Source organism: Mytilus trossulus, chromosome 4 (genome assembly GCF_036588685.1).
Source record: "Mytilus trossulus isolate FHL-02 chromosome 4, PNRI_Mtr1.1.1.hap1, whole genome shotgun sequence".
In the NCBI taxonomy this organism is placed as follows: Eukaryota; Metazoa; Mollusca; class Bivalvia; order Mytilida; family Mytilidae; genus Mytilus; species Mytilus trossulus.
Genome location: NC_086376.1, coordinates 54,600,553 through 54,616,603, shown reverse-complemented (window position 1 = coordinate 54,616,603; position 16,051 = coordinate 54,600,553).

Sequence of the window (16,051 nt, the reverse complement as noted above, 5' to 3'; positions counted from 1 at the left end):
AAATATTATGTCTTCATCATATGAATATCAGGCACAATCCCTCCCGTTAAGGGTTTAGTATCATACCATCATAACATATCTGAGAAGAACACACCCCGTGTCATGCCAACAACTGGTTTTTAAATAAATGTGTTTAGTTCCGATGCAAAGACCCTATAAGTGAATCAATATTAACGCCAAAAATATGCAATCATGACAACAGTATCGTGACTATATCCCTTCTTAATGAGTCTTTTTAAGGGTTTTGTTATCTTCAGAGGTTAATACTGATATTTTTGTGCATTGTAAAGAATATTACCATAATAGATTGCATGTGAAATACCTGATCGTATAAGATGTCTGCATGTTGAGTTATATTTACGAATTTACGAAATTGATTGAAAATAACAAACAATCCTTCATAATTATTTATTATTCCTTATGAAATGTAATCCAGAAGAAGGTTGTGAAATTTCATTGGAGAGACCACTATGACAGTATTTCACCTTTCGTGCACGCGAACACTATTGCATATGCAATGTTTCGCAATTTTAGCGCTATAAAACCAGGTTTAATCCACCATTTTCTCCACATTTGAAAATGTCTGTACCAAGTTTGACTGTATGACAGTTCTTGTTCATTCGTTTTTGTTACGTTTTGTTATTTGATTTTGCCATGTGATTATGGACTTTCCGAATTGATTTTCCTCTAGGTTCAGTATTTTTGTGATTTTACTTTTTGTTATTGCGACATTATTTTACGGACACTTTTTCATCTGAACTTTTGTCATTGGGACATTATTTTTACATATTAAGGTTCAGGGGCAAGCATTTCATGCTTCTTCACCAACATATTAATAAAAACCAATATGAAGTTGACCGACCTTAATGGGAAAGAGGTTAAGACAACTCCCTTTGAATTTGTTTGATACATTAAGGCAACATTTAAAAAAAAAACTGCAATCGATCAACAAAAAACAATTATGGGTCCCAAACCGAGGGAAACGCATCAACTATAAGAGGAAAACAACAGAACAACAGTGACACTGAAGTGCAACAAAAACAAACACAAATGCAACCGGTGCAAATGCAAAATAAATAGCAATGAACTATTTGATAACAACTGCCATATTCCTGACTTGGTACAGGACATTTAAGAAAATGGTTGGACACTGGTTTAATGGCTAGCCAAACCTCCCGCTTATATGGAAATGTTAAAAAATATTTGACATCACTACAGGATAAAAATACAGCTCAGAGAAATGCACAAATAAATAATATTATAGTCCTGACTTGTTACAGGATATTTCAGAAAATGGTTGGACACTGGTTTTATGGCTAGCCAAACCACCCGCTTATATTGAAATGTTGAAAATTCATTTGATCATCACTACGTGACAAAAATACAGCACAGAGAAATGCACAAATAAATAATAGTATAGCTTATGAACATGTAAACCGTTGAATAACAACGAACATCTTTCATTTACGTAGGCACAGGACATCACAAATATTGCCGTGTTTTTATAACGAATACACAACTAACACGATACTTTATGCATGGAAAATTGAAAAAAAACTCGACTATACAGACAAGTAAGACATGTGTGAATTACAGTATTAAACTATAAACGATAAGATATAACACATAATACAATCGAAACCACAACAGGGACATCATAAATAAACTGAGGGTATCATCAGCTCAGTAACCAGTACTATGGTTCTTGCATGAAAAATATTATATTGATTGTAATTTGCTGCATAAAAACATTTTGTAAAAGAGAGGCGAGAGATATCAGGGCGATATGTAAACGAAATGAACTGACAGTGTCATGGCTTGAAAGAAAGAAAAAGACCTTTTACATTGTCTTATCGGGGCCTTTTATAGCTGACTATATGCGGTATGGGCTTTGCTCATTGTTGAAGGCCGTACGGTGACCTATAATTGTTAATGTTTGTGTCATTTTGGTCTTTTGTGGATAGTTGTCTCATTGGCAATCATACCACATCTTCTTTTTTTATATTCAGACAAACAATAGTACACTAGACAACATAGAAAATTAAAGACTTAGCAACACGTTTCCCTCCGAAAACTGTTGGTGATCTCAGGTGACCCGGAAAGGTAAACATATCCTACTCCACAAGTAACAACCGTCGTGGTGTAAATAATCTTAACTTGAGGAATATATCTCCCTCATGCAAAGATCCGATTTATAGTCTGGATTTTAGTTGATTTCGGAGTCTTTGTTGGTTCCATCAACTATTCAACTAATTGCACGAAATTTTGGATTTTGTTTTTTAACGTTTTGGCTTCCAGTGTTACTGAAGAGAAGTGGATTGCCGAGATACGCATCTGGTTATACAAAAATGGTGTGTTCTGGTCATGAGTAGGCATAATTTTTGCATACGAAATTAAATACGACAACCAAGAGATAATTACATTATTCATCGTTGTTGTCTCCCTTTTTACATAGTTATGTTTCAATTTATCCACTTTTGGAAATAGTAGTTTAGCAAAATTCAAAATTTTAAAAAGAATTCTTCGTATCAACGTGATTTCTTTTGTCCTCTTAAATAAGACACATGGTGATCCATTACAATTTGCTCAGTGAAATTCGTTAGTTTAAAAACTTATCACCGTTATATATTTCCTTATTTGTGTACAAATGATGAAGAGTTTTGTAGCTTTTCGTTTTATTATCGACGGTAGGTATATTAGAGTATAAAATTCTCTCAACGAATTACGAAAGATGACAGTAATATACGAGTATGTCCGATTGCCTCTAAAAATATTAAGGTCGTAATTTTCATTAATTCTTTGTGAATTCAATTTATAGTACGTGATATATTGAACATATATGGAGAACATGTAATATGGACGAAGGTAACTAGGTAAAACAATACATATAATCTAGTAAGTTGTGGTAAATGGAAATTGTTGAGGTAAATTAAAAAATTCTCTTCAAATATTGTATTCTTCAAGAAAAAAATCAAATGCATGGACGAACACAGAGATCTAAAAACGGGTAAGCGCGCCGTTTGTGTATTGATGCGTTTAAATATGATAAACCATAAATTTTTAATTTATCAAGAAATCGTTGAGAAAAATAAAAAAAAAAGGACTTATTAGTATCGCAATGGTCGTATAAACATGTGGGTTCATTCAACATAACTTCCTACCCTGGTCTACAAAAAAACATGCATCCCGCCTGGGCCTCTAGTACGCACACCACGGTTTCATCAATTTTTGACACATTGCGCATTTCAAAAGCAAAAATGACAGATCAAAATGATTAATTACGTAAGTCTACCATTTTTATTTATTTTCTCCGTTAGACATGCTGTTTTGGCTCCTCTCCATTCTAACTGATATCAGAAGGATTGACATAAGAGGCAGGTCATTGTCATCATGACAAAGCGAATGGGTGTTATCTAAAATAAATATTTATCTTAAAACAAATGAACTTATGTATGTATGAAAAATAATACTCTAATGAGATACACATACATTTCAGTCAGAGAACGCCCTTAATTTGTTTTTCTCCTAGAGTTCTTCGGATTCGATCCTTCCAAAATAATTGCGGAAGCCTTGATATGTACCTCCAAATAAACACATAGACTAAAGGTCATCGTTCTCCCTCATAATTCACAGAAAATTAAATGTTATTTGTGTTGAAGAAATATTTTTAACTGTTTAAGACAATAAAGTTTTTTAGAATAGAAGTTAAGATAAGCCTTCCTTTCACCAAATTTCACGTACAAATTAATGATATAAAGATTTCTCTCACTCACTCCAATAGTTGGCGATTAAGTGATCAATTAGGATTCGCTTTGGTACGAATGTTAATGACCTCTTTCATCGCCAGTAACTCGTCTATAGAAAAATACCAAAGCAGTTTATCCGTTAGCCACAGAATTTACAAGTGGCTTAACATTTTGTTACGTGAAAATAAAGGATTTGCATAGTTAAACCATGTCACTAAACTTATGGCTACCAACCAACCTTCTTTGAATATATGAACCCTTTTACAACAATTTCAATCTTCAGAAGCAGTTACTTCTTTTTACATGAACTCTTGAAAAAACGAAAGCATCACTCAGAAAACTGAATGCTTTCAAATCGCTTTCTGGATTAAACACAATCAGGAACGCTCAGACCTGAAGTTTTGAAAGGCCGAGGATATATAAGAAGCGAAACAGTTGAAGTGTTGCGAAGACTGGGCATTTGAAATACGGGTGCAAAAAGAGGAGACATTGGATTTGAACAGAAAGGTGGATTCATTTGCTAAACACAAGTGCTATATTTGGGTCGGGAAGAAGTCGGGACATCACTAGTCAGAATTGGAAAATTCACTTTTGGAAAATGAAATGTATGACAGTTTCTTGTTTAATATGGTTCCTTTATACGTCAACTGCATCATATACAATTATATAATTGGTATGTTTATTTATCTAACCAAATGAGAAATGAACGCTTCCTAAAATGGAACCAAAGAAACTTCACCATCAAAGATGAAATTAACCAAATGCAAGGAAAAGTGGCCCGATGGAACCTTACTTTAACTTGGTTGCTGGTAGTGTTTGTGCTGCTCCATTTGTTTTCTGTGTAGGTTTTTGGTAGATCATATTTGTCTGCTCAACTTTGTGACGTTCTTCTTCGATTGTGATTTTGTTTGTGTCGGGGTATCTTCTTCCTTTTTATTTCCTAAATAAGTCTTCCATTTTCATGTTAGATATTTTTCGTTAGTCAAATGTTTCACACTACACAGTTAAGACCAATATTTACATGCAACTCCTATCGCGAGAAGACGACTTTCATTTAATATTTTTGTCACACATTATCGTAAACAAAATTTATTTCTTTTTAAATGATCCTGTATCTTCTGTTGCATTAAACAATAATAAAAGTGGCATAAATTTAAAAATATATTTCGAAAGAAATTAAATTTGAAATGTCTTTCCGCATATTTGGCAGCAAAAACGACTCTATTCGATCAAAATGTGGATATTAAAATGCACTGTCACGAGATTGCATTCTTATTGCGTTTTTCTCAACACATGCTGAGAAAGGGCTTTAGAAAAATTTCACGGCCTACAGATGGGAAGTTTAATTTTAATTTTATCTAACCACTATATAGTGATTTGAAGCATTGAATTGAAAATAAATTTATGGTAATAAGTCTCATTTAAATTCGCATCCTTTGCATTATATAATACTATGTGAATTTCAAGTGATGTTATTAAATACAAGAATCAAATTTCATGCCCCGCAGGTCCCCAAATTTATGTGAAGTTAAATTAAGGTAATAATTTTGATCGACAATAATTCACCCTTAAAGTTTTTGCTTTGTTACTTTCTAAATCATAAATGGTTTGACCGTGTTTAGAAAAAGTATCAGAAATCGTATGAAAAGAACATTAGGTTAATCTTATGTCATAATCATGTAAAAAATCATTAAGTATCATTAGTATTCATTAGTAGTGTAAGGCGATTTCAATGCTTGACAATCGTTCTGGCTTTTCGCAAGTCAACATGCATTCAATATTTTTATCAGATTAAAAAAAGTGTTTCCAACGCACTTTAGTGATTCACAGAAAACATTTGAGAGGGCGGATGTTGGACTTTTAGTTGATTCATATTCAAACATTTAGGTTTCTGCTTGAACTTCATGATTCAAAAGACATCATTTCTTAAAGAAAAACATATCCTGTAATTCAGTGGTTGTCGTTTGTTTTTGTGTTACATATTTGCTTTTGATCCATTTTTTTTATATAAATAAGGCCTTTAGTTTTCTCGTTTGAATTGTTTTACATTGTCTTATCAGGGCCTTTTATATATATATATCTATATAAGTCTGAAAATTACTCCAAACAGTGTTAGAGTTAGATTTTCTACTGACAATTTTTTGTTCGTCCCTCAGCGGGATTGGAAATCACACCTTTCCAATCCCGCTGAGGGACGAACAAAAAATTGTCAGTATAAAATATATTTCAAAACTGTTTGGAGTAATTTTCAGACTTTTATAAATATTTGTATTAACCATGTATCTCTATCACTCTGAGATCCAGTGGGCATATATATTGTATGGTTTTTCAGCACTTCGGTGTTGACATGAATATCAATCATATGGTCATTTTTATAAATTTTCTGTTTACAAAACATTGAATTTTTCGAAAAACTAAGGATTTTCTTACCCCAGGAGTAGATTACCTTAGCCGTATTTGTCACAACTTTTTGGAATTTTGGATCCTCAATGCTCTTCAACTTTGTATTTATTTGGCTTTTTAACTATTTTGATCTGAGCGTCACTGATGAGTCTTATGTAGACGAAACGCGCGTCTGGCGTATAAAATTATAATCCTGGTACTTTTGATAAATATTTACACCACTGGGTCGATGCCACTGCTGGTGGACTTTTCGTCCCCGAGGGTATCACCAGCCCAGTAGTCAGCACTTCGGTGTTGACATGAATATCAATCATATGGTCATTTTTATAAATTTTCTGTTTACAAAACATTGAATTTTTCGAAAAACTAAGGATTTTCTTACCCCAGGAGTAGATTACCTTAGCCGTATTTGGCACAACTTTTTGGAATTTTGGATCCTCAATGCTCTTCAACTTTGTATTTATTTGGCTTTTTAACTATTTTGATCTGAGCGTCACTGATGAGTCTTATGTAGACGAAACGCGCGTCTGGCGTATAAAATTATAATCCTGGTACTTTTGATAACTATTTACACAACTGGGTCGATGCCACTGCTGGTGGACGTTTCGTCCCCGAGGGTATCACCAGCCCAGTAGTCAGCACTTCGGTGTTGACATGAATATCAATCATATGGTCATTTTTATAAATTTTCTGTTTACAAAACATTGAATTTTTCGAAAAACTAAGGATTTTCTTACCCCAGGAGTAGATTACCTAAGCCGTATTTGGCACAACTTTTTGGAATTTTGGATCCTCAATGCTCTTCAACTTTGTATTTATTTGGCTTTTTAACTATTTTGATCTGAGCGTCACTGATGAGTCTTATGTAGACGAAACGCGCGTCTGGCGTATAAAATTATAATCCTGGTACTTTTGATAACTATTGTCACTTGTTTAGACTTGTTTGTATGATATAGCTGACTATGCGGTATGGGCTTTGCTAATTGTTGAAGGCCGTACGGTGACCTATAATTGTTAATTTCTGTGTTATTTTTGGTCTCTCATGGACAGTTGTTTCATTGGCAATCACACCACATCTTTATATATCTATTTTTACAATATTTTAAACAAGAAAATTTATTTTAACTTGGGATTTTTGAATTACTAAGGCTTTTCTATCTCAGGAATAGATTACCTAAGCTGTATTTGGCAAAACTTTTAGAAATTTTTGGTCCTCAATGCTCTTCAACGTTCTATATTTGGCCTTTTAACATTTTTTTATTCGAGCGTCACTGATGAGTTTTTTTAGACGAAACGCGCGTCTGGCGTAAATATAAAATTTCAATCCTGATATCTATGATGAGTTTATTCAATGCGCGTATTATATGATAGAAAATGATCGGTACGACTACATATTCAACCCAAAAAAGACACCTAACGGTCAATTTACAGTCTAAGTGATAACCAAGCGTCAATATCCTTTACATAATCTCTTTAAAATCAGATTATTTGCTCGTACATTTCAGATTAAAGATTAGGTGTATTTTTGGTGTCACTTATTGTTGATTTCAGATGATTTGAAGGTCTTTATGTATACTGTAGTATAAATATTAAAAAGATTCGGTTTAGGAGAAGCTTATAGACATTTTCACAAAAATCTGAAAATTTATAAAGGAGTTGGACTTTTGCATTGACATGTATTTAGGTTTTGACAGGAATAGAAACCAAGGGTGACAAATAATATCTGAAAAAATCAACTTGTTTGAAAAAACAACCTGTCTAAGCCCAATTTTTTTTTCACGAGCATCTATATTGCCTTTCAAGCCTAGACCATCTTCATAGTTTGTCCAAGCGAATAACATATTCGGAGACTATGCAAACCTACAGCATAATCATAGCCTTCCATGCCAAGTAAAGGCAACAGTACTATACCGCTGTTCGAAACTCATAAAGCGATTGAGAAAAAAAATCCGGGTTACAAAGTAAAACTTAGGGAAACGCATCAAATATAAGAGGAGAACTACGACACAACAGAAACACACCATTGAAATGTAACACACACAGAAACGAACTATTGGTTGTACCTGTAGAAAACTTATTTCAAACGGGATAGCCCATCCTCGTTTTTACGGAAATGTTGTTAACCGTACCGGGAAATTTAGAAAAGATCCATGTACACTTGTCGCTCCTTTAAATAAACTAATTCTAAAAGGTTACCTATTCAACGCTGTAATAAGATCATTGAATATTGCTTTTATTGGTATAAACATTGATTTTGTTATCAGTAGATTAAAAGCTAACTAAATATTACTAGTATGTTATATACATATACATATTCATGAATCTACAATCTGTCGATACCTGTAACTTGGCATTGCACAAGGTCATGTTTTCTCTGGTTGTTTATGACGTCTTTACACTATATCTATTGGATGTTGGATGTGTACGGATTGATTGTTTAGTCTTAGATGCATGATTTTTTTATTAGTTGTTAGTGGCTTTAAACTAGCTGTCAGATAACTGCGAGTACTCTCAGATCTGTTCATTGTGTCTTTTTGTGTTGGGATATATAAGTACCCGGCCACGTCCACTTGTATTTTTTGTCTATCTGATGAGTTAAGCCTTTTTCAACTGATTTTTATAGTTCGTTCTTATGTTGTAGTGTTATACCACTGTCCCAGGTTAGGGGGAGAGTTGTGATCCCGCTAACATGTTTAACCCCGCCACATTATTTGTGTATGTGCCTGTCCCAAGTCAGGAGCCTGTAATTCAGTGGTTGTCGTTTGTTAATGTGTTACATATTTGTTTTTCGTTCATTTTTTTTTTACTTAAATGAGGCCGATAATTTTTCTCGTTTGAATTGTTTTACATTGACTGATCGGGGCCTTTTATAGCTGACTATGCGGTATGGGCTTTGCTCATTGTTGAAGGCCGTACGGTTACCTATAGTTGTTAATATTTGTGTCATTTTTGTCTTTTGTGGATAGTTGTCTCATTGGCAATGATACCACATCTTCTTTTTTATATAATATATAACAATGACCATTTTCATGACTTGGTACAAGAAATTTTATGAAAACAAATGGTGGATTGAACCTGGTTTTGTGGCATTCCAAACCTCCCGCATTAATGGTAATGGTAAATCAAACATTAAAAGACAACATAACATAAGAATACTTTTTAAACCGGTCTAAACCAAGAACATATTTCAAACCTGTCCAACACAAGAACATCATCATAGCCTGCCTAAACCAAAAACATCTTCAAAAACTGTCCAAGTAAAAAAACATCTTCAAAACCGGATCCTCATTCTGTGTTCAAACCCAGAACATTTTTCAAACCTGTCAAAGCCAATAACATCTTTTTAGCCTGTCAAATGCAAGAACATCTTCATAACCTCTCCAACCAAAAACATCTGCATAGCCTTATAAATTAACTTTCAAGAACATATCTTCATAACTTGCCCAAGCCAAGAATATCTTCATAACCTTCCCAGGCCAAAAACATCGTCTTAGCCTGTCTAATTCAAGAACATCTTCATAACCTGTCCAACCAAAAACAAATACTCATAGCCTTCTAAATTAACTTGCAAGAACACATCTTCATAACTTGTCCAAGCCAAGAAAATCTTCATAACCCGCCCAGACCAAGAACACCGACTTTGCCTTTAAAGCCAATGTCATTTGCATAACCTCCCAAGCCAAGAACATATGCATAGCCTGTCAAACACAATAATATATTTGTAACCTCTCAAGCAAAAAAACATCGACACAGCCCGCTCAAACCAAGAACATCTTCACAACCTGTCCAAGCCCAGAACACCTCCATAACCTGTCCAAGTCAAGTAAATCGTCATAGCCTTCCAAGCCAATAACATCGTCATAACCTTCCAAGCCAAAAACATCTTTTGATTCTTCAATACCTTCAAAGCCAAGAACATCTCCTTCACCTTCCAACCGAAGAATATATTCTTAACCTACGAAGCCAAGAACGTCGACTTACATGTCATTGTCTTGTGCATTTTATTTTAATAGCAGATCAATGCATGCCTGATAGATTCTGTTAGATTTTTATGATTTTCAAGACTCTATGCAATTAAAATCTTCCCATATGTAAAAGACCTATATTAATCTGTGTGTGTAGCCTTTTGTTGCTGTCTCATTGGCATATAGCTTGAATCATTGGTCGTTCATTCAAACTATTCACAACGGTTTTATAATAGTCTCGCAGTTCAATGTTTTTTACCAACTTCTTTTAAGTTTCCCATGAATTGATTAATATTAAGTAAAGGTTACTATAGTCACGTAGTTAACTGCGAATTAATAAGCGTTTTGTCATTTCTGTGAACGTCAATTTACTACTTAACTGAGATAAAGATGTTATACGATATTTAATATCTATTTGATGATCCTAAAATAAGGGTATATTTTTGTAATTACAGAGAATAGTTCTTATTTGATATTATAATCGATACAATAAACTATTCCGATTACATATGGCTTGCACAATGTTACATGCGGGATCACTGATATTTTTTAGTAGTCAAACGATAATTATCTTGCAGATTTGATATTTTCCTTCATATAGAACAGTCACAATTTGATGAAGTCTTAAAATTGTAGGATTTCTTATTACGAATAATTCAAATTGGGAATAATGATCATGTTTTAAGTATTTTAAAACCAGTGTCGGGCCCAGGATTTTTAATTTTTTGCCAAATGGGCAACCTGTGGATTAGGTCCTGAAAGTACATATTAGGACAGAAAGTTCAATTTGATACACCTTATGTGCGGTTCAGAAATACATTTTTGTCAGTTTTGCTCGAAACCAAATATAGCATCAAAATGATCCAAAACACAAGCTAAACAATACAGGCATCAAATAAGGACATTTTGAAACTGTATTTGCAAAGTTCCAAACAAATATTGGTATAAATTAGAAATTAGAAGATGTGGTATGAGTTTCAATGAGATGGTTTCTATTTCAGAGCATTTTTGGTGATGTTATTTTTGTCTTTTCTTAAACTGCATGTGTCTTAGCGATCTGAATTTCCGTTGTTTTACGTTGGTCATCAGATTTGTTGTCTTGTTCTTTCGTACAGTTATTTATTTTATATCATTGCTGGTCAATATATCTTACAAATTTTACTCTCACCCTCTAGTTCAGTAAGGTAGAAGTAAGCTGCATTTGCTTTTGTTTTCTTCTTGCTGATGGTCAATCCAATTTGGTGTGCATATTTGGATCTTTGGTTTTCTTTTGTGGATGGTCAGCATTGCTTGAAAGTATAGCTATATCATCTGTAAATTAAACCAGCCTAATTTCATTTTTTTTCAATCTTCTATTGCTTGCACCACTATCTAATCAAAGCCAAAATGTAAAGCATAGGTAGGTGACATGATGCATTCTTGTCGTACACCACCGGTGATATTGAACCAATTGCTTATTTTGTTGTTGTTGATAACGCTACACGAGAAGTTGTTGTGGAAGCTCTTGATTATTTGGATGAGTTTTTCTAGGCATCCTTATGCTTTAGGAATCTTCCATAGACTTTCTCTGTAGATACTATCAAAAGCCCTTCAAAATCGACGAATTAATACGTCGATTATGTTCCATTTTATGTACTGTTCCATGATGTTTCTTAAAGTGAATACCAGTCTTGATCCATGCATCCATTCCTTAACCCTGCTTGTTCTTTTCTTATAATTTCATCTATTGCATATAAGTTGAGTCTAAGTAATCGTATGCAGATAATTTTGCAGAAAACTTTACAAGGTACCGATAGAAGTGTGATTCCAAGCCAGTTTGTGCGTCAATCTTATTACTCATCTTCTGGAGTTTTTCAATTAATAAGCCCTTTACACCAGTCATTTGGGAGTATCTCTTCAATTCATAATTCTGTGAATAGTTTGTGAATTGTTCTCCTATGTGTTCATCAAAATATAGTGTTCCTTCTGGTCCTGTTCGATTTAGAACCTCATTAAAGTGTTCTGGCCATCATTTCAGTTGTTTATATTCTACAGTGATATTGGCTTCATTTTATCCTCAACAGGTCCACTACAGGAGTTGAAGTTTCCTGTTGATAAACTTCACTCATCTCTCCTCTATTGGATGCTATTTTTGTCTCATTTGCCTTGTGGTCATACTATTCTTTTTTTTTTCGTTTCTGAGTTTCCGGTTTTTTATCAACTTGAGGGTATTCTTTGTTATATTATCTATCAGTCTCTCTACTCTGTGTTGGCTCTGCGTTTGATGGTGCTCTCCTGAGGTGTATCTTGATCTTCGTTAATAGTAGTTGATGGTGACTACCTCCATCAGCTCCTTGACGAACAACAACTTTTTTTCTAAATAGTGTCTCCAACAGTCATTTATAATGATATAAAAATCAATTTGGTTTTTGTCTTTTCCAATCGTTGAAAACCATGTTTTCTGATGATTTTTTTTTGTGGCAAAAGATGGTACCACCAATCACAAGATTATTCATTCAACACAGATCTACTAGTTTTTCATTGTCACTCATTTTTTTTCACGTCCATGTTTTACCACAAGTTTTTTTTCTCTTCCTTTGTTTGGATTTTCCAACTTTAGCATTCAGGGTGGTGTCTTCCATATCGCTTACATTCCACGTTCCAATGAAACAAGATTGTTTTCGAAGCAATAAAGATGATCTGATCGTTCTAATACTAGTAACAGCCATTCGCCAATTCGAAATACAAAGGCTTTTCTACCTCAAGAATAGATTACCATAGCTTTGTTTGACAACACGTTTAGGAATTTTTGGTCCTCAATAATCTCCAACTTCGTGCTTGATTTGGGCCTTTTTAAAAAAAATTATTCAAGCGTCACTGGTGAGTCTTTTAAGGACGAAACGCGCGTCTGGCGTTAATATAAAATTTCAATTCAGGTATCTATGATGAGTTTATTCTTTTTGATAGGATGAAGTTGTTAGCACCACGCCAAACCCCCAATCTGGTAGGCATGGGTTTATCTCTGGGTTTCCTTCCCGTAGATGATCCAAATGTTGGCGTGTTGCATCTTCCCGGATTTTTGTATGGGTTTTTTCCCACAGCCTTTGACTCTCCCAGGAATCCATAAGGCAAATGAATTATTAAACATTTAGCTTGTGACAGACTAGGTTTGCAGACATCAGGTTATGTCGATACGCCGGTGGACTTAGCATGCCATGCATTTATCTCCTAGGCCTTATCTCCTCCGAGACATTGTGGTTTAGACTGAGGCCACAAGGTGTCCATCGACTATCTATCATCTCGAGGAGGATTACCACATAGGTCTTACTGAATGAGAAGCAATTACTGGCTGGAAAGATTTACGCACTCACTTAGCATCCTTTTTACAATAAGCTGCTAGCCAGCGGTGAGGTTATAAGCTAAAAGTGAAAAGCACAAGACACCACAATACATGCACACTGTACGCATTACACAGCTTTCAAAACTTAATTTTACAATGCATAAATATTATCAAAGAGGTTTCCAATACCAAGTTCAATTAAGTTTGTCTTTGTGTAACCTTATCAAATATAACATTTGAAAAGACATGAAAACCACCAAAACACTTATTTGGCACAATGTTTTGGAAGTTTTGATCCTCAATGCTCTTCAACTTTGTACTTGTTTGGCTTTATAAATAATTCGATTTGAGCGTCACTGATGAGTCTTATGCATACAAATTATAATCCTGGTACCTTTGATAACTATTTAAACCACTGGGTCGATGCCACTGCTGGTGGACGTTTCGTCCCCGAGGGTATCAACAGCCTAGTAGTCATTATTTCGGTGTTGACATGAATATAAATCATGTGGTCATGTTCATAAATTTCCTGTTAACAAAACTTTCAATTTTTCGAAAAACTAAGGATTTTCTTATTCCAGGCATAGATTACCTCAGCCATATATGGCAAATTTTTTTGGCATTTTGAATCCTCGATGCTCTGCAACTTTGTACTTGTTTGGCTTCATAAATATTTCGATTTGAGCGTCACTGATGAGTCTTATGTAGACGAAACGCGCGTCTGGCGTACTAAATTATAATCCTGGTACTTTTGATAACTATTAGGGGAATACAATTCACCAATAACACAAAATTATAACTTAATGATAGTCGGTTGTAAAGACTTTTCTAATCATCAAACAAAGGTATCTTCCATGGATTTTTTTCCCCGTTTTGCAATACATATGTGGGATGTATAAATACCCTACAATGATAAGTCGAATTGTTTTAACTGTTAATTTGTTGGGGTTTTATTCAAAATTGACTCTCGTCTTGTAGATATTAGGAAACAAAAGTAAAATAACAAATATACCGAACTCCGAGAAATATTCAAACGGAATGTTCGTAGTCAAATGGCAAAATCTTATGTATAAAGTGGTGGATAAAATCTAGCTTTATAGCTAGCTAAACCTCTCACTTGTATGAAAGTCGCATAAAATTCCATTATATTGACAACGACGTGTGAACAAAACAACAGACATTATTGGTAAACAAACACTTTTCAAAAAGACCTTTCATGTCCAATTTTTGCTAGTTTAAACTTTTGGGTCTCCTGTGACATAAAGCTGCTTACAAACAAGCTTCGGTTGGTCTCTTGTAGATGTCTCTCTGTTGGAAATGACACAACATCTCCTCAAATTTTGGAAATGTAAACATTCTACGCAGAAAAACATGTAACCTTTTCCAGTATCCGTTAAATGTGTGCACCAATTATTAGACATTTAGGCCGACACGCCAGGGTTTACACTATAACGTTGTCTTTCAACGTTGTCTGAGTATCGTAACGAGACACATAAACTGATCTGATCAGACGAAATTTTGAAGGAATCTCTTTCATCGGGTGTAATTAATTAGTTATTATCAGGTAAACCTGGGTGAAGATATAAGTTTTACATAATTATTTCTCGACAAGAACGTACGTTATAGCTGCGAGTTTTTCTTTTGAACCCCAAGCAAAATGACATTTTTTTAAGGTGACCTTTTTTAATTACACTGCTCTGAGTACACACTAAAGGAACACCGACGTTGTTACTTATTTATGCACAGCAAGCGTTAATGAACAGTAAACTGGATTGTTATGCCCCATCAACGATAGATGAGGGGCATTATGTGTTATGGTCCTTGAATCCGTTCGTCCGTCCGTCCGTCTGTTCCGCTCCAGTTTAAAGTTTTCGATCAAGGTAGTTTTTAATAAAGTTGAGGTTCAGTCAACTTGAAACTTAGTATACATGTTACTGATATATGTTTTTTTTTCTAATTTTAATCCGAAATTAGAGTTTTGATGCCAATTTCATGGTCCACTAACCATAGAAAATGATAGTGCTAGTGAGGCATCCGTGAACTTTGGACACATTCTTGTTTTCATTTAAGTGAAAGGTACATAATTGCGAGGATGTGCCGATTTTTATATATTTTTGCATCACCAGCCCAGTAGCCAGTACTTCGGTACTGGCATGAACATACGGATTTTTTGTGTTATTAAAATTTGCTGTTATAAAATACTAGAAATTATTATACATTAAGGAATGTATCTCCCTCATGCAAAGCTCTGATTCCTTTTATGGATTTGGCTATACTTTTTGGACCTTTTGGATTATAGCTCTTCATCTTTTATATAAGCTTTGGATTTCAAATATTTTGGCCGCGAGCATCACTGAAGAGACATGTATTGTCGAAATGCGCATCTGGTGCATGAAAATTGGTACCGTTAATTTTATTGCACCATATGAATATGAAAAATTATATATTTTTTGTAAACTGTTATTACATGAAGCATAATAAATATTCTGCAGGTATAGGTAAACATGTGCAACGGAATGGATCAAGTATCGCTCTGTTTGACTACAGGTAATAGTTTGAAAAAAATAAGTTTATCGTCGTTTTTACCTGTATCAGAATGATTTTTTTGTGGCTCGAAT